The 24077-nt window shown below is 38.7% G+C and overlaps 1 protein-coding gene across 2 annotated transcripts in view; it reads left to right on the top strand.

The window, feature by feature from the left end:
- The window catches only part of Ssh2 (slingshot protein phosphatase 2), a 245552-nt gene that overhangs the window by 122575 nt on the left and 98900 nt on the right, over window positions 1-24077 (top strand). Inside the window, exon 1 of one of the 2 annotated variants that reach the window (XM_041664199.1) lies at window positions 2843-2918. The exons of the other annotated variant lie outside the window; for it this stretch is intronic. The gene's annotated coding sequence lies outside the window, so the exon portion shown is untranslated. Of the gene's footprint in view, window positions 1-2842; window positions 2919-24077 lie in introns of those variants that run through there. 2 annotated transcript variants of the gene reach the window in all.

Below are 24077 nucleotides of genomic sequence, written 5' to 3'. Positions count from 1 at the left end.
GCTGTGGAGAGAATAAGGGATTAAATTGAACAGAAACTGAAATGATTGACATTTTGACCCTACAGACTCAAAAGAAAAATGTGTTCATCTTTTAAAAACAGACAGTAGCAGAATCTTTTCCTTAAATTTTTCCCAGTTTAAAGTGATAACTTGATTAGCTGAGTGATGTTGGCATACCCCTTTAATCCCAATACTCAGTAAGCAGAGGCAGGGGGTTTCTGTGAATTCGAGGCCAGCCTGATCTACAGAGTGAGTCCAGGACAGCTGGGGCTCTACAAAGAAAACTTGTCTTTAAAAAAAGAAAAGAAAAGAAAAGAAAAGAAAAAGAAAAAAGATAACTTGACTTGTTCTCTAAAAAAAAATCAAGAAATGTGTCTTAGCAACTTTTCAGATTTCTCTATTACTGTTCAAAGTTTAGGAGGACTAAATAGAGGCATTAACTGTCTACTTACTTGGATGGCTGATGAGGGTCTTTTAAGGGAAAACCATAGGACTGTTCACTTCTGGGACATCATTGTGGGAACCTTTTTATGTGACATAAATATACATATTTACAAAATATGTATGTGTGGAATCATTATCCCTGGCATTTTTAAATGCAAGAAATAATGAGTTGGATAAAATCAAATAATAAATATTTTCTGCTGAACTGTTTTTCAGATGATGACTACCATGCCATCATCTTTCCTAAATGACATCATTTAATAGTGGCTGCAATAAAAATTTCTATCTCTTGCTGTGTCATGAAAGGAACGGGGCTCACCTTGATGCTGTTCTAAAGTACCTCCTGCCTTTTTTTTTTTTTTTTTTTTTTGCACAGCAGGCGACTGTAATAAATTGCAGCCTGAAAGAAGTTTCAAACTGGCAAGTTTGCCAGATATTTTAAGCAATTTATTTTGGGGTGTATCAGCAGATTTTTTTTCTTATACTGCCATTTGGGTGCCTGCTGACACAGCTTGAACAAATCTTTAAAACATTTCCTTCCTAGAGATGGGTGAAGATGATGAAACTCTTAACATTCAGTCTTTCCCTTAACCCTTCACTTGCCATCTGGATCTTTTCTATTACCAGATCTCTGAGATGCTAGACACCTCCTTTTGTATGAGTCACAGAATTCCAAGCCGCTCAGCACCTTGGTAATAGCTTGAAGTTTTATAGTCAACTAATAAAAAAGTAATCCTGGTTTTAAGCATAGAATTTTATGTTTAGATTATTTCATTGTTAGCATATTGAAAATTGTTAAGCTCCCCTGTACTTTATTATAAAACAAAGATTTGTTGTTGTTTTTCTTGATCCTAATACATTGAAAGTGACTAGTCCTTTCTAATTGGTTGGTTATTTAAAGTTTATTAATTTCTGTCTTTGGATTCTTATGGCAGCATCATTAATATATATTTTAGTCAGTTATTCAGAAATGCTAAAACAAAAAAAAATACTGATTCCTAAAATATTTGCTCTGATGTAAAACTGGAAGAGCCAGAGGATAGGGAGCTTGCAGAGTGCCACTCCCTGAAACAGAAAGAGGCACCTCTTACAAAGCTAGTTTCTAGTGAAAAGCACTACTTAGCAACTCCAGGAAGGAGTGCGGGAAGAGCTTAAACCTTGTTAGGTTTCAGAGAATGCCATGTGATGGGAAAAGCTAAAGATGGAAACAGGAGATCTTCGAAAAAAAGATACCGACATCTAGATCTTATTCCAAGGACAATTTAGTTGGTCTAAAGTGTAGGTTAGGCACCGATGTTTTAATTAATCTTCACCAATTGTATGTGCAACTAAGGCTGTGAATCTTCTTATGTATTTATATACAAGGGTTAGATTTTATCTAGAGTGTAAAGGTCCACACGCCATTATCTCTTGAGCTCCACTTTGAGGACCCAAGAAAGCCATTTATTAATATTTAACTTACTCGTGTAAAGCCTTAAAAAACTATGAAGACCATTCATAAACTTGGTTTGTTTCAGATTTAGTGTATAGAGCTGGTTAAGAAGCTACAATACATAGAGCTGGTGCTTTTCAGTTGATCATTCCGAGTAAAGAAATTCTGCAAACTACACTCACTCAACCAGGCTGCTGTCTCCGGCAGACCCTTACCCAGCAGGCCCGGACGGACGCACTGCGGGTTCCTCGTGGGTGCCTGGAGCTCCAGGGCGGGGCGCCGGCGGGGCCCACCCTCCGGACACTCTAGACCGCTCCTCCCGGGCGCCCCGCCCCGGACGCGGATGGGGGAGGGCTGCTGGCGGCGCCCGTCCGCCCAGACTCCACGACGGAGCCCGGGGCTTCAGCGGCTGCCTCGGAGCTCCCGGGCGGATTCAGCTCAGCGGTCAGGAACCAGCGTCTCTGGCCCGGGTTATTTCAGCGTGGGTCCAAGATGCGGAGCTGTGCTTCGTGAGTGGGCTCCATGACCCTGAGTACTTTGGCGGGAGAAAGGAAGGCGCCCCCTGCCAGCACCTGCAGCCTCGGCGGCCCCCGACATGATCCCCTACTTCTCTGCCAATGCGGTCATCTCGCAGAACGCCATCAACCAGCTGTGAGTCTGCCACTCCAAATGCTCAGAAAGTTTGCTTTTCCAAGCGGCTTTTCCCAATATCCGAGGGCGCGAACTAGTGAGCGAGGGTGAAAGCACAGCGTGCGTACTGCGAGGTCTCAGCGCTGGGTTGGATGGTGGGGTGAAGGTGTTGGGCGATTCGTGGAGGAGATAAGTGTCCCGGAGCCTGGTGGGCAGATGACTCTTTTGGAAGGACGTCGGGAGAATCTTAAGGGAGCCTAAGACTGGATTGGCCTCCTAGATGCCTGTGGTGACCGAGTGACAGCCGGGCTTTGTAGCATGCGAAAATCTGGAGAGAGTGGTTGATAGGATCAGAATAGCTGCCAGAAACACGGGGGTTTTGTGGATCCTGCTGGCAGCCCAACTTCTTAAGGTAGTTGGTCTTAAGTTTGCATATGACTGTAAGTTTCAGTTATGGTTCACACAAAGAAAGACAACCTACTCTATTTACACTGTTGTAGTCTGGAAATTTCAGAAAATTTTATTTCAGTATCTTTTGTTATTGCCCCCGACTAGTACATACTCACAACTCAAGCCTTCCTGTACTCTTTGAATCACTGAAGTGAAGGAAGGATTCGTGTGCATCTTTAAATCGTTATTGTTTTTGAAGTCAGGTTGGTACTCCTTTCCGTTGTGGTTTGCCTGTTTGTGAGAACTGTGTGCCGAAGCTTGTGGTTAATTTCACCTCACAGTTATAAAGTTGAAAGTAGAGAGACATCACCAATTAAAACTCCATCTTTAAACTAATGGAGAAGTTTAGGTTACTAAGATAGTAGCAGTTTTAGTGTGTTTGAGCTCCTTCTAAATTGTCTTAAGAAGAATCACTGCAGAGATTTCTCTAGGCCAGCCCCCAAACAGAGTTGCTACTGTCTCTTTCCTAAAGAACTCCGTTTAATGTCCAGCAAAACCTTTTCATTATCCCTTATTAAGAGCACAGTGATTTATAGATACATTCATACCTAATTTGTTATTTTAGTTGCTGATAAATTGTCCTATCCTCCCAACTGAGTTAAACTGATTTGAGGGTCACCCATTTCCTTTATGTTGATTTGTGGTGGAGCTCCTGAAAAAAACAGCAAACGGGGGAAATGACTTTACTGCCATTTCCACTAAACTACCTGACTTGTGTTTTCGTTTCAAAAAGGTAAGAGGGATGGAGCGATAGTGGAGGAAAGGAGTGAATAATCTGAAACGTAGTAAGCAGGCTCAAGTGAATAGTGTTATCAGTGCTAAGAAGGAGCGTGGGCAGGGTAGTCCAGCCATGGATAGCAAATGGGTGAACAAAATGCTCTGTGTATATTTGCAACATTATTCCCCCTTTTTAAAGGAAAATCCTGGAGTTAGAGTTTAGCAGTCAACAGTGACTACTGCTTTGGGGTAGGACAAGTTCCCCCACACTCTAGGCTGTTCACAACCACTTATAACTCCAGCTCCAGGAGACCAAGGCCCCTAGCACCCATACAGAGACAGATAACTTAAAATAATAAAAATAAATCTTTAAAAATACTGACTTTTTTGAAAAAAGGAAACTGTGATACGTACTAGAACATGATGAACTTTAGAGACGTGCTAAGTGAAATAAGCCAGTCACAAAAGGATAGATGGTACTGTGTGATTCTATTTGTATGGCCCAGCTCTAGAGAGGAGTATTCTTAAACTATACTCCCAGTGTGATCAAAAGTCCAAATGCCTAGTCCTGCTGATTAATGATGTCCTTGGGTAAATCATTTTACTTGTTCTCTCCCAATGTAAAATGGGAATACAGTACAGGGGTTCCTGCTTGGTAGAATCAGGAGAGATCATATATTTAGCTAACACTTTGCAAAACTGTAAATCCCTGCAACAAAAATGAGCTAATTGAGTTGAATAATAGCTGTCATTTATGGGCCACTTGTCCTATGCTAAGATTTAATGTGGGTTATCTCATTTAGTCATCACAGGAGTCTTGTGAACTAATTTATTTTGTTTACACTGATGAGGCTGAAGCCCAAGGCCATCCTAGTAAATGACAAAAATCCACATCAGGTGATTTTAAGATTTTTTTTTTCTACTCTCCCACCTCCCCCCTTTGGTTTTTCAAGATAGGATTTCTCTGTGTAACAATCCTGGTTATCCTGGAACTCACTCTGTAGACCAGGCTGGTCTCATATTCACAACTGCTTCTGCCTCCTGAGTGCTGGATTTAAAGGGATATACCACCATGACTGGCCCTAATTTTTAGGGTTTTTCTCCCTTTCTCCCAGTCCCTTATCTCTGGTCTCTCTGGCTCTTCCTTGAAAAGCTGGAGATTAAACATAAGACCTCACATATGCTAGGTAAGCTGACACTCTACCACGAATTGTATCATATGCGGCTCACTTTAGTCTTAAAAGAAGCTTGTTGTAGTATTGACTTCTAAACTACACTTACTGGTATTGCTTTGGATATGCTTATTAAACATTTATAATGCTGCCTAGCTCATCATAATTCAAAAATAATCCATGAACTCAGTATATATATTGTTGCTACTTAATTTAAACATTCTTAATCTGGAGACTCTAGTCAACTGGAGGTCTGCGGCTTGACTTCAGAAAAATTAATGAACTCCCTGAAATAAAATGTGAAAACCTGAAGTAGATAAGCAACATAGATTTTTCAAATCAGATTCTCAATCTGTTATCTTAGAACAGCGCTAATCTCTTCTAAAGGGAAATGTTATTCTAAAATCTGATTACAGGCAGACTTTTCTCTTCCACCAGCCAGTTCCCAAATAACCACAGGGACACTTAGTATTTATGTAAGCTTGCCTATAGCTTAGGCCAGCTCTTATAACTTAAATTAACTTATTTCTATTTATCTGTGTGCTGCTCTGAGGCTCATTTACCTCATCTATGAACTTCCCATGTTGCTGCTTCAGTGTCTGGTTTGGGACTCTCAATGTCTCTACCCTTTTTCCCAGCATCCTCTCTGCCCTGAAAATCCTGCCTAGCTATTGCTCATTCGACTTTTTATTAAACCAATCCAAGTGACAGATCTTCACAGTGTACAAAAAGATTATTCCACCGCATCTGATAATGTACACCTTAACTGATAGGAACATTTCATGCATATAAATAGCAAAAACTAACGAGAAAAAGTAAAAGGTTTACAGTTAGGAGCCCAGGGTAGTAGCTGTGCCTGTAGATCCTAACTATCCGGAGGGAGAGGCAGGGGAATCTTGAGTTCAACTTGAGCAATGCAGTGAGACCTCTGTCTCACAAAGGAGTGAGAGTGAGAGACTCAGATATAAGAGTTCCAGATGAAGACTGATCTAAACATAATCTAAGTTTGAGGGAAACTATTCATGAATGCTTGTCCAAGTAGTTGTCAGAATTCAACTTTGGTCTTTAGATGATTTTTGTTTTTCTTTTCTCATTTACTGGCTCAAATAGCTGTGTATTTAGAAACCAAGTAACAAATCTTATGAGACTTGAGTCAAAGATTAAATAGGTCACAGTGAGATTAAAGGGTTTCCTATCAGAGAAAATGTATGGTGTTTACAGTGTGGCCTTTGCACACCTGTTTCAATTATTTCATAGACTCTTTGTTTTCAATTGTGATGTGTATGTAAATTAAATATACAAACAATAGTTTGTATATCAATTTTACTGATTATGACATTATTGTTGCATTAAAGTCTCCACTTGACACTGCATAAAACTTACCATGTGTGTTATTTTTGATCTATCAAATGAAGCTGGCCGTGATGGTACATATCTGTTACCTTAACACTTAGAAGGTTGGGACAGGAAGATCAGGAGATAGAGGTTATCCTCTAGAACATAATGAGTTGCAAGCCAGCCTGGACTTATAAGAGTCTATCTCCCAGAAAAAAAAAGTGAACAAAGTTTATTTATTATCATAAATGTTAATTCTAATGGGGGAGGATATGAGCAACCTAGAAAATCATCTGATCAAATTTCAAGAGTTGTGGGACACCCAGTCCGTAAAATGTTTGCCTTGCAAGCATAAATACCTAAACTGAATCCTCAAAATTCATATAATGCCAGGCCTGGCAATGTACATTTCTAACTCCAGAGCTAGAAGGTAGGGATGGGAGGATCCCTAGGACCCAGGTCATCCAGGCCAGTGAGAGAGACAAGTCTGAAAAGTAATGCAGGGCATCCCTGATCCTGCCTCAGTCTCTTGTAATTTGGTGGTGTTTGTTTTTTTTTTTTTTAACTTTTCAGTTCCCCTTTCTGGTTGTTCAGTTGATTTCATATGTTCTTTTGCAGACTTATGTTTGCATCATAAACACCTTGAGGGCTTGTTAAAACACAAATTGCTGGTTTCTGAACCTGTAGGCTAGAGAGTTTGTACTTCTAACAAGTTCCTAAACGATGCTCATGATGTTACTGTATGAATCACACTTTGGCAGCCACTACTTTATATTTTTTAGAGTCAGATTGAGAAAGTCATCAACCACACTTTATGTAGCAAGTAATTAGAAAAAAAATGGTGAAGTAATTTGGACAGAAATACATGACTTGTTTCTGGTAGAATGGAAACCTAGAACAGCATTTCCTATCTCTGATCCAAGTTCTTAGAAAGTAACATGTGCCTAAAAGTTTGATATGTGTGTGCATGTGTGAGTGTGTATGTGCTCATGTGTACATATCTGCTCATAAGTGTGCATGTGTGTACATGTGTCACAGCACAGATAGTGAGTTTTGAGAACTGGGTCTCTCCTATCTTGTTAAAGCAGGATCTGACCTGTTTCTGTCTTGCTGCATACTCTGGGCTGGCTGGGCTTTGAACTTCTAGGGAATCCTCTTGTCTCCAATCTTGCTTTAAGTAAGTGCTAGAATTACAGATGGGTACCACCACATCTGTCTTTTCTGCATGGATTCCAAAGATTGAACTAAACTGTCAGGCTTGTACAGCAGTGCTTCTATCCACTGAAACATTTCAACTGTCCCCAACCTATTCAGTGTTATTATATTAACATTAATGATGCATGATTAATAAAAACTCAGAAAAATTGGGGTTCAACCTACAGATCTGAAAAGAAAAGCAGCCAGCTACTGGCTCATACCTCAATCTTAGTCTGAAATGGCGATCCTGTCTCCAGGAATCTCAAATGAGACTGTGTTTGAGAGCTGTCTCCTCCCATTTTATAATTCTCTCTAATTCTGGGACTAAAGGCATACAGCACTGGGATTAAAGGCATTCACTGCCTGGTTTCTATGATAACTAGTGTGGCTACTGGGATTAAAGGTGTGTGTTACCATTACCTGGTCTGTAAGGCTGACCAGTGGGGCGGGGCTGTTTTACTCTCAGCTCTTCAGGCAAGCTTTATTTATTAAAATACAATAGAAATGCCACTACACATTAATATTGTATTAATAGTAACATTAAATAGCAGATTTTTTTCCTTTTTTTCTTTTTTTTTCACTGCACTCTTACCCTTTTTACTTAGCACTCACACAGTTTTGAGTGCTATATGTATATTGTCTCACATTCCTTATGCCAGACTTTTTTTAATTTTGTGCTGGGGATCAAATCCCATAGTTTGCACATCTCTGTCAAGTATTCTACCATCAAACTCAATTTAAATTGCTAGATGCTTTACTTATTAAATTTATAGATACTTGAGGTCTACTTTTTTAAGATTTATTTTTAATTATGTGTATGTGTGGGCATGTGCACATAATTACTCTCAGATGCCAGAAGTGTCAGATCTTCCTGAAGCTGAATTTAGAAGTGGCTGTGAACCACCTAACATGGGGACTGGAAATCAAACTCAGGTCTAGTTTCCTGAAGGCAGTGTGGACTCTTAAGTGCTCAGCCATCTTTCCAGCTATACTTGAGGCAGACTCTTAATAGTCTTTTGTTTGTGTTTTTATATTTATGTACCAACATCACAGCATTTCCTTAAAGAGTTAATAGATGTTTTGATATCTGCTTTGGCAGGACCTACCTCATTGTCTTTTATTGTTATTTAATTTTCCAAGTCCTTTTTTTTTTTTTGGAGAGGTATAGGATGTTAAGACATTTTGTTTGTTTTGTTGTCTTTTTGAAATAGGGTCTCACTATGTTGCTCTGACTGTCCTGAAACTCACTACACAGACCAGGCTGGCCTTGAATTCACAGAAATCCTCCTTCCTCTGCTTAAAAGTGTGTGCCACCTGGCTATCAGTTCCTTTAATTAGTCACATGTGCGTTATTAATGCAACTATTGCTTTTCATATTTTCTTTTTTATTTATTTTAATTACATTTATTTATGTTTATGTATATGGGTGTATATATAAAGCATATCATGGAGGTTTTTCTACCAGATGGGTCGTGGGCATTGATTCAGGTCATCAGGCTTGAAGACAGGTGCCATAGCCTGCTGAGCTGTCTTACATGACCCATGTGTTCTTTTATATCAGACCACTTTGTTTTTCTTTGTTTCTAATATAGATTTTATTCTTTAGTTTGTTTTTCTCAACTTCTTTGGGGTGATGATTATATTATCTATTGGTGAGTTCTGTCTCTTTGAGAACAACTCTTAAATTGCTTTGACTGGGGCCTCTAGTCAAATATTGAAATACTTGTTTTATTTTCTCTTGTAAATGGAATGCTTCTTATGTTTTGTAAATAAGTATGCCCTATACTTTATGCTACAGATTTCAGCATATACCACTTCATGCATTGAGAGTATTAAATTGTACTGCAACTAATTTGCAAAGGTTTTTATGATTTAATTTTATTGACTACTTTGATACTTGCTGAAATGATGAGATATGCCCCCCTTTATTCGTAATAGAGTAGCATTGAGTGGCTAAAGCTTACCCTTACTTAAGTGAGCTACACCCTGGTTGTATTGTTCACTTAACGTATTATTGGATTTGGCTTACTAATATTTAAGATTTTAAATTTACAAATTCAGATATGTATTGAATCTTTGGTGTTGTCGTTGTTCAACTTAAGACCGATCTCTAGAATCTATAGATAGCCCTCTGAAACATTTTTGACAAGATTATCTATATTTTAAAACCTGAATAAAAAAATATCTCCAACTGTTAAAATATTATAAAATAGAGCTAGTGTGCAGGTCAGTTTGAGTGCTTACCTAGCATATGAAAATCCTGTGTTCCAGGCCTGGTGCTACAAACAGCAATACGGTTTAAAATATTCACATTTTTTTCATCTCAAGGTTTCAGTTGTTTTTGTTTTTATTGATTAAATGTAACTTCGGGAGTTTTTCAACTCTAGAGCTTATTTTCTGATGAAATAGTTAGATACTCATTTATTGTTTAAAAATATTTTTAAAAGAGGCATGAAGGGCTGATGATCTAGCTCAGTAGCAGAAATTCATGCTCAAAGCCTTGAATTTAGTCCCCCAAAGCTTAAAATTTTAAAAAGTAAAGAAGCATAAGATGTCTTCTTGATTTTAAATTAATACTGTTTTTATGATTATTTCTGATCCTTGAATAGTGTATTAGTTAGAATTTCTGTTGCTGTGAAGAGACACCATGACCTGGCAACTCTTATAAAGGAAAACATTTAATTGGGTGACTTAGAGTACAGAGGTTCAGTCCATTGTCATCATAGTGGAACATGGCAGCATGCAGGCAGACATGGTGCTAGAGAAGGAGCTAAGAGTCCTACACCTTGATCACAGGCAACAGGAAGTGGTCCAAGACACTGGTCATATCTTGAGCATAGGAGACCTCAAAGCTTGCCCCCACAGTGACACACTTCCCCCAACAAGGCCACACCTACTCCAGCAAAGCCACACTAAAATGTCACTCCCAATGAGCATATGGGGGCCAATTACTTTCAAACTACCACAAATAGTCTTAATTGTCTTTTTTTAGAGTTTATCAAATTAGTTTATATTCAAGTCTTTTTAGTGTTATGGCCCACAGATGTAAAGGACAGGTTACCAGGGAGCTGTTGGGAACTTACAAAGGTATATTTCTGTTTTCATTATTGATAGTAAGTTTATGTGGCTTTATCTACACTTGATTTTGTTTGCAGTCTTTAGAGCAATAATTAGTCTAGAAGGTAGGTTTGGGCAGACGTGAGCTCTGAACTTTGGCCTTGGAATTATGCTTAACCAAGTTAACTGAGCTGTAAATCTGTACAATGAATGAACTGGAACGGGGGATTGCTGTATTCCAGATTTCTGTATGATAAAAAGTAGGTATTTCTGAATAACTGCTACTTACCTGTTCTTGCTCCTGAAATAGGGCAGTTTTTCTAGACCTACTCTGCGAAACCACTCCCCAAAGTCAAAATGATTAAAAATATCAGCCTCTGTAACCAAGAGCTGCTGACCTTGGGAATGATGAAGATGCACTAACTTCACAGATCATCTTTCACATTTCCCTTGATTCTGTCTAGTAAATATGAATATACTGACACACACACACATATGCACTTACTGTTTGTTTGTTTGTTTGTTTGTTAAGCTTCCTTAGGACTAAAGAAAAGTGATATAGGTACTATCATATAATTTGTAATTCATCATGTAGTTCCTGGGGGAAACAAAAGAAAAACAGTTACTATCCTAACTATGCGCAGATAGAATTAGTTAGCTTTTATTTCTTGAATGAGGCAGGATGTTGCCACCCATGACTCATTTATGTTTAACTTGAAGAAATGTGCTAAAAACATTAAGGACATTTTAGACTTTCCTGTGGTTTGGAATAAATATAACTAATGATTTATAAATAGACTGTTAATATGACATACCAGAGTTCAAATCTGGGTCCACCCCCTTTTCAAATGTTGTATGAATTTAACAAGTTGTGTTTTCTGTGTTAATTTGTTTTTAGAAGGATGTGACCTTTCATTCAGTAACCAAATGGATTTTACATTAGTTGTATCTGAAAACAAAATCCAGAGTCATGAAGTCTCCAATAAAGAGAAATCTCAGTGTTGACCAGTTCTCAAAATTTATGTCTTAGTGCATAGAAGTAGAATTATTTTGTAATAATGAGCTAAATGGTCCAAATTGTTGCATATTTTAGATTTACTGACTGCTTCATTTAAAAAAAACTATATAGCTCAAATGAGATGATTCACAAGAAAGGATAAACATTTTAAAATATGAATGTTACTTTTATTCTCTATGCTTTTTATTTATCCAAAGTTCACGTGTATACCCACAATTCATAAGAGAGTATATTATGCCTGAATGTTTTAATTTTGGACTATAATTATATTGACTTTCTTTTGTAGTGGCTATGTAAAAAAATTATCTTTTTTCATCTTATTTAAGCATCCTTTGTCCCCCACCCCCAGGAAGAGGCTATGGGAGCTTATGAGCTCAGCATCTTCTCATGCATCATATTTGTGTTCTGTTTGTATTTTATGTAATAAAAGCCAGTTACTATCCATGAGGATCCAGTGAATAAGACTTTCTGACTTTACTGATTTGAAATAAATATTGCTTATAACAGAAAGTATGAGGCCATTTCCTAATACCCTCTTACATTCCAGGCCTCTTTAATTACAGTTTATCTGAGTGTTAATATACATAGTTCTCAAGAACATTCTTTAAAAATCCTGTTGTTGTGTCATCTGTTTTTTGTTTGCTGTTGTTATTTGTTTTGTCTTTGTTTTTTTAGGACCATTAGTCTGGGAACTTGTCAATGGAGTTGTGGTGGTTTGAATGAGCATGGCCCCACAGGCTTGACTGCTCAGTCACCAGGGAGTAGTGGATTGGAAGGATTAGGACATGTGCACTTATATGAGGAAGTATGTACTGGGGGTGGGTTTTGAGATTTCAAAAGCCCACACCAGACCCAGTCTCTCTCTTCAGGATGTAGCTCTCAGCTACTTCTCCAGTACCAAGCCTTCTGTGTGTCACCATGCTCCCTACCATGATGATAATAAACTACTCTTTGAAACTGTAAGCAAGCCCCAACTAAATGCTTTCTTGAATATAAGAGTTGCCATGGTCATGGTGTCTCTTTACAACAAAAGAACACTGACTAAGACAGGGGTGATGTGAATTCTCAGTGTCTTATTTAAAAAAAAAAATTATTAGGCAGGCAGTGGTGGCATGCACCTTTTTTCTCAGCACTCAGGAGTCAGTGGCAGGTGGATCTCTGAATTTGAGGCCAGCCTGATCTACAGAGCAAGTTACAGGACAATTAGGACTATACAGAGAAACCTTGTCTTGAATTCTTTTTTATTTTATGGCTATGGATATGGGTATTTTACCTGCATGCATATCTGTCCACTTTGTGCATGCCTGCTGCCCATGGAAAGCAGAAAACATTTGAGTCCCCTGAGCTGGAGTTGCAGAAAGTTGTAAGCCATCATATAGGTGCTGGAAATTGTATCCAGGTCCTCTTGAAGAGCAGTCAGTGCTTCTAACTACTGAGCAATCTCTTCATTCCCCTCACCCCTTTGTTTTAGATGGGTTCTCATTAAGGGGTTCTGACTGGCCTCAAAATCAAAGAGATTTGCCTCCCAGGTACTGAAATTAAAGGTATGTGTCACCATGCCCAGCATGCAGTTCTCTTAAAGTTTTTTATATATGTATATGTGCTTACGTGGGTTTGTATACAGATGCCTTAGAAAGCCAGAGGGTATTGGATCCCCAGAAACTGGAGTTACAGGTGGATATGAGCCACCATGTGGGTTCTGGGGTACAGAACCCAAGTCCTACAAAAGCAGTAAGTTCCACTGAGTCATTTCTCCAACTCCTATAAAAGAAATTTATATTTTTAAACTCTGTGTGTGCATATATGCATGTGAATGCAGGTGCTGAGGAGGCTGAAAGAAGTATTTGGATGCCCTTGAAGCTAGAGTTACAGGCAGTTGTAAGCTGCCCAGTGTGGGTGCTGGGAACCAAACTCATGTCCTTTGAAAGAGCAGTAAGTCCTCTTAAACACTCAGCCATCTCTCTAGCTCCAGATTTTCTAAGAGATGGAAACAATGAATGAAACTGAACCACTTTAAAATCCCTTTGATCGTGTTAAGATGTATATCATTCTGTCAGTCCACCTTTAGTAAAATCTCAAGCTTAATTTTTGCCTGCCACCCCTTATGGTTTTTTTGGCTTGATCTCATGTAGTCCAGACTGGCTTCACACTCATTATTTGGCCACCAACAGTCACTGTAAACTCCTGACCTCCCATTCTCCACTTCCTGTGTGCTGGGAATACAGGTACATATGTGCCACCAGACCCAACTCACACTTATTTCTTCAAGTGCTCTGTTCCCTAAATACTCTTCTTAATAACTCTAAAAGTTCTCTTGGGTCACATGTTCAGAATAACTACTTGCCTTTTCCCCTTGTTCCTATATCTTACTTAATACTATAGTATTTAGAGTGAAAACAACCCTTATTAGAATTTTACCATTAACTGCATGACATATTAGATAGCTTCTCTAAGTCTTCATTTTCTGTATGAAAGATGGAATTTGTATTATAAGGATTAAATATAGTATTTATGAATTACAGACAATAGTAAGAACTCAGTAAATGTTAGCTAAGTTTTTTGTTTTATTTTGTTTCAAGACAAGGTCTCACTATGTAGTTCTGACTGGCCTCAAACTCACAGAATCTGCCTGTCTCTGCCTCCTGAGTTCTGGGGTTAAATTTGTGCCTGGTTCTTTTTGCTTTTTAGGAATGTAGAGGACAGAATGATATTGTGAATCATCCACCAGTCAGGAAGGATATGGGATAGCAGGAGTGGAACTGGGACGCAGACTTTTTGCCTGGCCCCTTAAATGTCTTAATTTATGTAAACAGTGGTAAAAGATTAAAAAATGCTACTGTGGCAGATAACTTTCAATTAATGACTTACTAATCATTTGCTTTAAGAAAATCTAAAAAGCCTTTTGCACAGAGATTGCTTTTTGCAGAGTAACTGCAGTGTGTTTTGAGTCTGTCAATGGGGGAGTTGTAACGTCTACAGATGCTGGTTACTGTACTGGGTACCAGGTAGGCTTTAAATTGAACTGTAAATAAAGGAAAATAGTATTTTTATTATTTTCAGATAATACATATTTTTGTTATAGAACAGCCAGAAAACATTGTTTTTCCTCTCTTCAAAAAGTATTCCTTTGCTAGGTGTGGTGTCTCATGGCTTTAGTCTTGGCTAGTTTTATGTCAACTTAATACAAGCTAGAGTCATCTGAAAGGAGGAAGCCTCAACTGAGAAAATGCATCCATAAAATCTGACTAATGCATTGTTTTCCCAATTAGTGATCAATGTGCGGGAGGCACAGCCCATTATGGATGGTACTATCCCTGGTCTGGTGGTTCTGGATTCTATAAGAGAACAGGCTGAGCAGGTCATGGAGACCAAGCCAGTAAGCAGCACCTCTCTATGGTCTCTGGATCAGCTCCTTCCTCTAGGTTCTGACCCTGTTTGAGTTTTTGCCCTGACTTCTTTAGGTGATAAACAGTGATATAGAAGTGTAAGCAGAATAAACCCTTTCCTCTCCAACTTGCTTTTTAGTTATGGTATTTCATCACAGCAAAAGAAACTCTAAGACCGTTACATGGGATACTCTGTCTCAAAGCAGCACCAACAAAAATTTTTTAATGCAGTTGTTTTCTGGGACCATTGCAAAAGGGCAGGGTATAACTGAAGATTTCTCCCCCACCTGCCTGTTCTCAGGGTGTCTCTGAGGCTTACTAGTAATTACAAACTCTTACAACTTAAATTAACCCATTTCTCTTATTTTATATTTTACTATGAGGCTCATGGCTTGTTAGCTCACAACTTGCTTCCCCCGAAGCTGCTGGTGTCTCCCCGACTTTGCCTTCTTCCTCCCAATATCCAGTTTAGCTTTACCACCTAGCTATATTCTGCCCTGCCATAGGCCAAAGTGGTTTCTTTATGATGAAACATATTCACAGCATACAGAGGAGCATCCCACATCATCTCCCCTTTTCTTTTTTTATTGTGATTACTTTATTTATTTATTAAAAATTTCCACCTCCTCCCATTTCTCTCCCACTCCTCCAACCCCCCCTCCCTCCCTCTCCAGTCCTAAGAGAAGTCAAGGTACCCTGCCCTGTGGGAAGTCCTCCCCCCTCCATCCAGGTCTAGGAAGGTGTGCATCCAAACAAACTAGGCTCCCAAAAAGTCAATGCATGCAGTAGAATCAAAACCCAGTGTCTTTATCATTGGCTTTTCAGTCAGCCCTCATTGTCAGCCACATTCAGAGAGTCTGGTCTGATCACATGCTCGTTCAGTCCCAGTCCAGCTGGCCTTGGTGAGCTCCCATTAGATCAATCACACCATCTCAATGGGTAGATGCACCCCTCGCGGTCCTGACTTCCTTGCTCATCTTCTCCCTCCTTCTACTCTTCATCTGGACCTTGGAAGCTCAGTCCAGTGCTCCAATGTGGGTCTCTGTCTCTATCTCCATCCACCGCCAGATGAAGGTTCTATGGTGATATGCAAGATATTCATCAGTGTGGCCATAGAAGAAGGCCAGTTCAGGCACCCTCTCCTCTGCTGCCCAAGGACCTAGCTAGGGCATCCCCTTGGATACCTGGGAACCCCTCTAGAGCCAAGTCTCTTGCCAACCCTAAAATGGCTCCTTTAATTAAGATATCTTCTTCCCTGCTCCCATATCCACCCTTCCTCCATCTCAACCATCCCATTCCCCCAAGCTCTCAGCTCTCCCCAATCCTCCCCTTCTTCCTTCTCTCTCCCCATCTCCCCTTTTCTGTCTAATTAAAAAGGAAGATTTTAACTTTAACATAGTAAAACTGCATGTAACAAAACAGATATCAAGCCAGAATTACAGTTAAAATATTTAGTCTTTTAGTATTTGGCAAAATTAAAGAAAATACTCTATCATCTATCCTATCTTTGTAAGTCTAAAGTTTTATATTTTATTTATTGTTTACCATAATGAAGGAAAACTATAATTATAACTATCTAGTCTTCAACTTCATCAAAGATCCCAAAAGGATATAATATTACCTGAGTAACCAGGAAGTACATTGTAAGCAAGTTCTAAACTCTAGAAATGACAGAGACATCTGGCTGCCTGGACAGTACCCAAAGTTCTTCTGTAATGTTGGGGCATCCATCTTTGGCCTCCAGGCCTAGAATGTCTGGCAGATTTCTCAGTGAAGTAGGAAATTTGAAAGACTATCCTGCCTATATTTGCAGTTTGTCAGTCATTTTCCTCTGTGTCATGCAGAATATCTGGCAGTTTCTTCTCAAACAGGAACTGCCTTGTTTTGACAGAGATAGTGCTCATTTTCTTGTGGGTTCTACATGTCAAGTTCATACAACATACTGTCAAGCAGTCCAGTCAAAAGCAGTTTCTTGCCCAAATGGCTAACCTTGTCACGTTGAAAACAAACTCCATAAAGAGCTTCTTTGATGCCCGTCATCATCTTGAACTAATTGGTGTTGCCAAGAGAAGACATGTCTCACTGTCAAGAAAAATCTTAGTTCTTAAAACATTTTAAATGTCATATTCTGTAGGTATTTGAAGTGTTTGAAGATTACCTATTCATCTGAAATATATCTCTGCATATCTAGAAACCCTAACTAATGTGACTGTAAGTTTGACTATTATAGATAACTATTAACTTATATTTCTTAAATATACATTACATTTTTAAATGAGCTGCAAAACATAATATCTTAAACAAGAGTAGAAATATATATATATATACATATATATATACACTATAACAAAATCAACCCTAAACATATATCAATAAACTAAAATCCATACCAATATAAAGTATTTTGAGATTAACAGTTGTTTTTTTGGATTAAAGTAGATTTAATAATCTACCTCTGTTTCCATCATTCTGTGTCATACCTCCCCCTTTTCTTTAGAAAGAGATTGACTATGACCATTAACCATTTATAACCAACCCCCTTTAACTGAAACAAAACATCCATAAACCATGTTTTGGGAATTTGGGCATAGTTTTCTGTACTACTTCCTGCTGATTGTGGGTGCTGGTAATCTTATGGGGATTCTAAGAAAATTTAGAATTATGGTTAAATCTTGGCTATAGTACTCTGTGAGGCTGCATCATCTCAGCCAGTTGTCTTGAAGCTGTTCTGAGTGTTAGATCACCTGGACCATAGCTCTCAGGGTGTCTCACTCTATCAAACCATATGAGCCTGGAAGGAATCCACAGCTTTTCATCTTCTGTGAAAACAGAAGCAGAACCTCTTTTCCAAAGCAACAACATATCCATAGACCCAAATTTTGAAGTCAAGATACCTTTATGTTGGTTTAGCTTAGCATCCCCCACAATCAAATGTCTCTCTGCAGTTAGCTTATTAACAGTCAAAATATTCAAAGAAAAAACAATAGTATACATAATCCAGATTCTTATATAGTTCCCATTATTACATGATGTATTATAATTTTATTACTCTTTTTCCTTTTTAAGAACCTCAGTTTAGGGGGCTGGAGAGATGGCTCAGTGGTTAAGAGCATTGCCTGCTCTTCCAAAGGACCTGAGTTCGATTCCCAGCAACCACATGGTGGCTCACAACCATCTGTAATGGGGTCTGGTGCCCTCTTCTAGCCTGTAGGCATATATGCAAACAGAATATTGTATCCATAATAAATAAATAAATATTTAAAAAAAAAAAAAAGAACCTCAGTTTAACTTTGTCATCTTTATCCTGTCTCTCCCAAGCCTATGCATATTTATCAAACACATTGTGACTTGTTTAGAGGCATTTTTGTCTGAATCTGCCATTATTGTATATCTGTAATCATTTACTGACCAGGAGAGTTTTTAAAATGTTAAGCAGGCATGGCTAGGACCAAAGCTGAGGCTTTGGCTATTGGCTCCACCCTGTTCGACTTTCACATAGCAGAGGTACGTTCACAGTCAGCTCTGGGAGCCAAGTTCACTGCCCCATCTCTAGTGACACAGCAGATCCATGCTGCCATCAAACAGCTTGTAACATGCTGCCCACAAACCCCATTCAAGTATTCTGTAGCAGGACTTCCCGAAAAAGCTGTCCATGCCAGCACAAACCAGGAAGCCTTCTCTTAAAGGAGCCATGCATCTGTTTGTCTCCAGCAAATAGAGCCTATCTGTAAAAATGTGGCTACCAAGAAGCTGCACTTGACTTCATTTTTGTGGGTCTAGAAGCCCTCTTTTTTTTTTTACTCCATAACCAGATGGTGGGTGCCATTTGTAACTGCCACCCTCCAGTTCCCAAATAACCACTCTGAGGCTTAATATTAATTACAAACTGTTTAGCCTATTAGCTCAGGCTTAGTCTTAACTAACTCTTACAACTTAAATTAACCCATTTCTATTATTTTATATTTTACCATGAGGCTCGTGGCTTGTTACCTAACATCTTGCTTCCCCAGTGGCTGCTAGCATCCTCCCCCACTCTGCCTTCTTTCTCTCTGTATTCAGCTTGGCTTTACCGCCTAGCCATATTCTGCCCTGCCATAAGTCAAAGCAGCTTCTTTATTAACCAATAGCAATAAAGCATATTCACAACATACAGAGGGGCATTCCACATCAGCAGGGAGCATGGTCAGAAAAACTGTAAGAGCCAGAGTTTGGGAAGTACTATAGCGAAACAGTGTCTCCTGTTCCTATGAACTTAGCTGCTGTGTTTGCCTACATAAAACCTGAACAAGATCAAACCATTGTTTCCACTATAGCAGGGAAAAGTACTCACAAGTCCCCACCCCTAACTAAGAACCTGTTGACAGACAGTTGATGGCGTTGGAGAGACAGGAAAAGAGAGAAGGTCAGTTTTCTTTAAAGGTGTGGCCCTTGGTAAGTCAATCATGTTCTCGTGGATTGCCCCACATCCCTAAGTATTTGTGTAGGCAAATGAGACTTGGTGAGTTACTTAAAAAGAAAACAAAAAGACAAAATGTTGGCGTATGGAATGGACTTGTGAAGACTTAAGGGAAGGATTGAAGGTGGAATACAGTTATGTGTTATATATGTATATATGTATACATATATATGAAATTCTCAAAGAATTAATAAAAATATTAATTCTTTTTAAAAAAAATTAATCCAGGCAGTGGTGGTACGTGCCTTTAATTCCAGCACTCAGGAGACAGAGGCAGGCGGACCTCTGAGTTCGAGGCCAGCCTGGTCTACAGAGTGAGTTCCTGGACAGCCAGGACTACACAGAGAAACCCTGTCTCTAAAAACCAAAAACAATAACAAAAAAAGTCAGTTCTTGTCTCTCGGGAAAAGACAAGCAAAAATGCAATTGTCCTACATCTATATAGTGTTCTGTAATTTTAGGGGTGTGTGTGTGTGTGTGTGTGTGTGTGTGTGTGTGTGCGTGCGTGTGTTTTCAGTTTGGCATATTGGGGAGATCCTGCCATTGTTTTCAAAAACATTCCCTCTATAGCCTTCTCATTGGGCTGTTTTCTTCCTTTTCTTTCTTTCTTTCTTTCTTTCTTTCTTCCTCCTTTCCTTCCTTCTTTCCTTTTATTACTATGTTTTGCTTTTCTGAGACAGTGTTTCTCTATTTTGTATCCCTGACTGTCCTGGAACTAGCTTTGTAGACCAGGTTGGCTTCGAACTCACAGTGAGTGATCCACCTGCCTCTGCCTCCCTGGTGCTGGGATTAAAGGTGTGTGCCACCACCACCTGGCTTCATTGATTGTTTTCATTGAGCCGTTTTATATTCGCTCCACTGTTGAACATTTTGTGTCCTTTTTTTCTGCAGTTATAAACAGGTTCATTCAGGGAACATCCTTGTGCCTAAATCTTTGTACATATTCCTAAAAGAGTGTCATAGAACTCAATTCTGTGATTTCTAAGCTAAAGGATATATGGATTTTGAGGCTTTTGACATGGATTATAAGTTTACTCACCAGCTGTAACTTCTATTCCCACCAGCAATTCCAGTAATTCATTTTTATTCCTGAAGCAAATTAAAATCAAGGAAAGCCAATTTTAGATTCAGTTCTTCTGAGCTACTTGGAGGATCCAGAAAACTTGTCCTTTACTTGGCTTTGCTGTCAAGACCTCCTTTTAGACTTAAGCACTAATTTTAAAAAAATTGTTTGGTTTATGAAGAATGGTGCAGGGTTAAGATGAAACAAATTCCAAGTTACTTTGAGCTTATATATAATTTATTAATTTTAAGTTTGCAACTCAAATTTTCATTTCACATTTACAAATTTTCATATAAAGGCATCACCATTTAGAGAATTTCAGAATGAAAAATCAATCAAAGAAGCTTACTTACACTGCTTTATAAAATTAGCTTGAAGCCCATGATGCTCTTCTTAGAAAATGAAAAGTATCCCTGAGATTTCCCATAGTACTGCCTTACTAACGATACTGAAATTTTAGGATGATATTAGTTTGTAATGCTAATTACCTTACGAAATTAGAATTTCCTAACCCTGTTTATTGTAAACAATGAATACATGTAACCAAATTTTTAGAGAATGTGTCATTTGAACCAGTAGTTTCCATCTTTGAGACTCTATGAGTATTGTGTAGGAGGTCACTAGCAGATCTAAATATCCCCCAAGGACTAGTCTACAGAAAGTTGACAGGGGATGGAAATTGCAAGGCAGAAGAAGTTACAGTTATATACCCGCTTCATTAGTGCTGGTTGCCATCTTCCTTTTAAAACAGCCTGCTTCCTAAAGAGTGTGTTTAAGGGCGGGAGAGTCTTTTCAGGGGAAATGTCATGTTTATAGTGGCAGCTGTCCTGCACACTGCTGTATAGAAGATGAGCACCATTCAGTTCCTTCTCAATCCTGTCTCTGCCCACAGCTCCTCTCTTTTCCATAGTGAGCTTTCATCATTCATCAGAGTAAGCCTCTGTGACTGGCCAGTCCAACTCCTGTCAGAAATCAAGACGTTTAAAGGTCAAAGTGAATAATGTGGGGTCACTTTTGCTTTAAGGGGATCAGTTTTTGACCCATTAGAATGGGAAATTGAATTTCAGCCTAGGAAATGCTCATTTCATCAGCTTCAGCCTTTCAGTTCCAAAGAAAAATTACTAGCTATTTCTGCAATCAGCAGGAACAGAAAAGAAACAAAATATCTGTAAAGAGTGCTTTTTGGCTCAGCAATTGAGAGTGGTATATAGAGACAAAGTAGTCATACATATAAAATAAAAATAAGTAAATCTTTCTCTTAAAAGAGTGCTTTTTAAGTAAGATGGGAGGTACTAGAGATTTCAGACTCCAGAGATTGTTTAAATAGGGATGTTATTTAAATAGGATTGTTTAAATAGGGATGGTTACTGTGAGGTTAACAAGAAGCAAATTAAAAAGAAAAAAAGCAAGCAATGTGGCTTCAGAACAGAATATCAGATGAGATTTATGTAGTTTATTACTAACATCATTTCTTTTTATTTAAGTTGTAATTTTATGTGCATAGATGTTTTGCCTGAGTGTTTCTATGTATCACTTGTGTGTGCGGTGCTTGCAGAGGCCAGAAGAAGGTGTTGGATCTCCTAGAACTGGAGTTACAGATGGTTGTGATGTATCATGTGGTTGCTGAGAGCTGAACCCAGGTCTTAAGAGCAGCCAGTGCTCTTAAATGCTGAGCCATTCCTCCAGCCCCCTAGTTTTATCCTTTAACATGATAGCCGTCAAAAAATAGAAAAGGCAAATAATATTGTTATTTCTTATTAGAGCTATTAAAATGGGCTCTTACTAAACAACTTTTGAGAACTTTAGAATTCAGAATTCAGGTACTACAAATATTTGATCCTTGGCCTAATTAAAAGTCTCCTTTCAAGTCAGGCATGGTAGCACACAGATGTAATTCCAACACTGGAGCAACCGAGCCAGGAGAATTATGGTTTAAGGCCAACACTAGTTACATAACAAGACTACCTCAAAAATAAAATAAGTCACTGGGTGGTGGTGGCGCACACCTTTAATCCCAGCACTCTGAAGGCAGAGGCAGATGGAGCTCTCTGAGTTCGAAGCCAGCCTGGTCTACAAGCGCTAGTTCCTGTTACACAGAAATACCCTGACTGAAAAAAAAAAAAAGTCTCCTTTGTATTTAGCAGTGGTCCTTGTTGTCATCTTTGAAACTATAAGCTATTGTTCTTGTCCTCTAACCTATCAAAAGGATAGTAAGCAGGACAGTGACATAATTGTGGGACCTACTGCAAATTAAATATATAGGGCCTATTTTTCATAAGTCACTCAGAATTTTAAGATGCCACCAGTAGAGGATTAAGCCAAGTGTGAGCCATCTAAAGCACTGGACTTTTCATGACTGTACAACCCATGAAATTGGTCGTGATTTTAAATAGATGAAATTAATGAAAGCTCTGTTACTCATCCTCCCAACCCCCTCTTTTATCTTTCTCTTTTTTGTTTTGTTTTTTTATTACTGTGGAGGAGGGGTAGACACCATACTTCAGTCCTCGTACAAAGGTTGGGAGACAACTTGTGGAGTTGGCTTTCTTTATTCACCTTTTTGTGGGTTCCAGGAATCAAACTCAGAGTGCCAGGCTTGTGTGGCAAGTAACTTTAGCCACTGTACCATCTCACCAGTCGCACATTAGCTTTTAGAGATAGGCTGGTCTTGAACTCACAAGTACCCCAACATTGAATTAGAGATCCTCTTGTCTCAGCTTCCAAGTGTTTAGCTGACATGTGTGCCACCATGGCTGGTTTTTCTTCTTTTTGTTCTTTCCATTCTGATCCTTGGACAAGAATTGGAGGTTATCCATAATATAAAAAATGCATATACTTCTGTTAGTCCAGAATGTAGAATAGTCTCTTCTGTTTGGTTGGTGAAACAATTAAGATTTGAACTTTATTTTAAGAAATGTAATTAATTGATAAAACTAGAAAAACATGTCCTACATTACACTTTTTAAAAATCTCCCAATTGCTGTTGCATTTTGTTCAAGCAGTTGTATATTTGAGGCTGTTAGTATTTTTCCTTTCTCTCTCTCTCTCTCTCTCTCTCTCTCTCTCTCTCTCTCACACACACACACACACACACACACACACACACACACACACACAGATGGGAAAGCCGTCGGGAGTTATCCTGCATTACCTATGCAGGCTTGTTTTGTCTTTACAGGTGAGAAAGGCCAAAGATAAGATGAAAGAAAATCTTGCTTTCTTAAAATTAATCTGTTTTATAGACTTTTTTCCAGTTTCCAAGAATAACTTCTGGAGTATAATATAAACTAATATGTGCCTCAAGTTTTCGTTTTCATTATTTCATACAACCTTTGCAGTAACTGGTGTGGGCTCATCTGGAAACCATAGATTGACTTCTGGATATGTTCTTCACTTACGGGTTTTCTCACAGAACCTTTGGGCTAGACTGGCTGACCAGCATAGCACCCAGGATCTACCTGTCCTCCCCCAGTGCTGGGTATACCCCTAGGCCTGTAAGCTGAATTCAGGTGCTCATTCTTGCATAGCAAGCATTTTATTCACTGAGGATCTCTCCAACTCCTATTTCAACATAGTTATAAGAACAAGATTGAAGTTCGAAGAGATTACTTGTCTTATTCAAGGTCATTTCATAAATAAATGAAAAAGCAGGAACTGAAAGCCAGGTCTTCTTGCTTATTTTGTAAGCTTTATTGCCTCTAGTTAGTTTTATATCCCCAC

The sequence above is a fragment of the Microtus oregoni genome, unplaced genomic scaffold (genome assembly GCF_018167655.1).
Source record: "Microtus oregoni isolate MIOR12 unplaced genomic scaffold, Mior012 000015F_ref0000493, whole genome shotgun sequence".
NCBI lineage: Eukaryota > Metazoa > Chordata > Mammalia > Rodentia > Cricetidae > Microtus > Microtus oregoni.
This window is presented reverse-complemented; position numbering and strand designations above follow the sequence as displayed.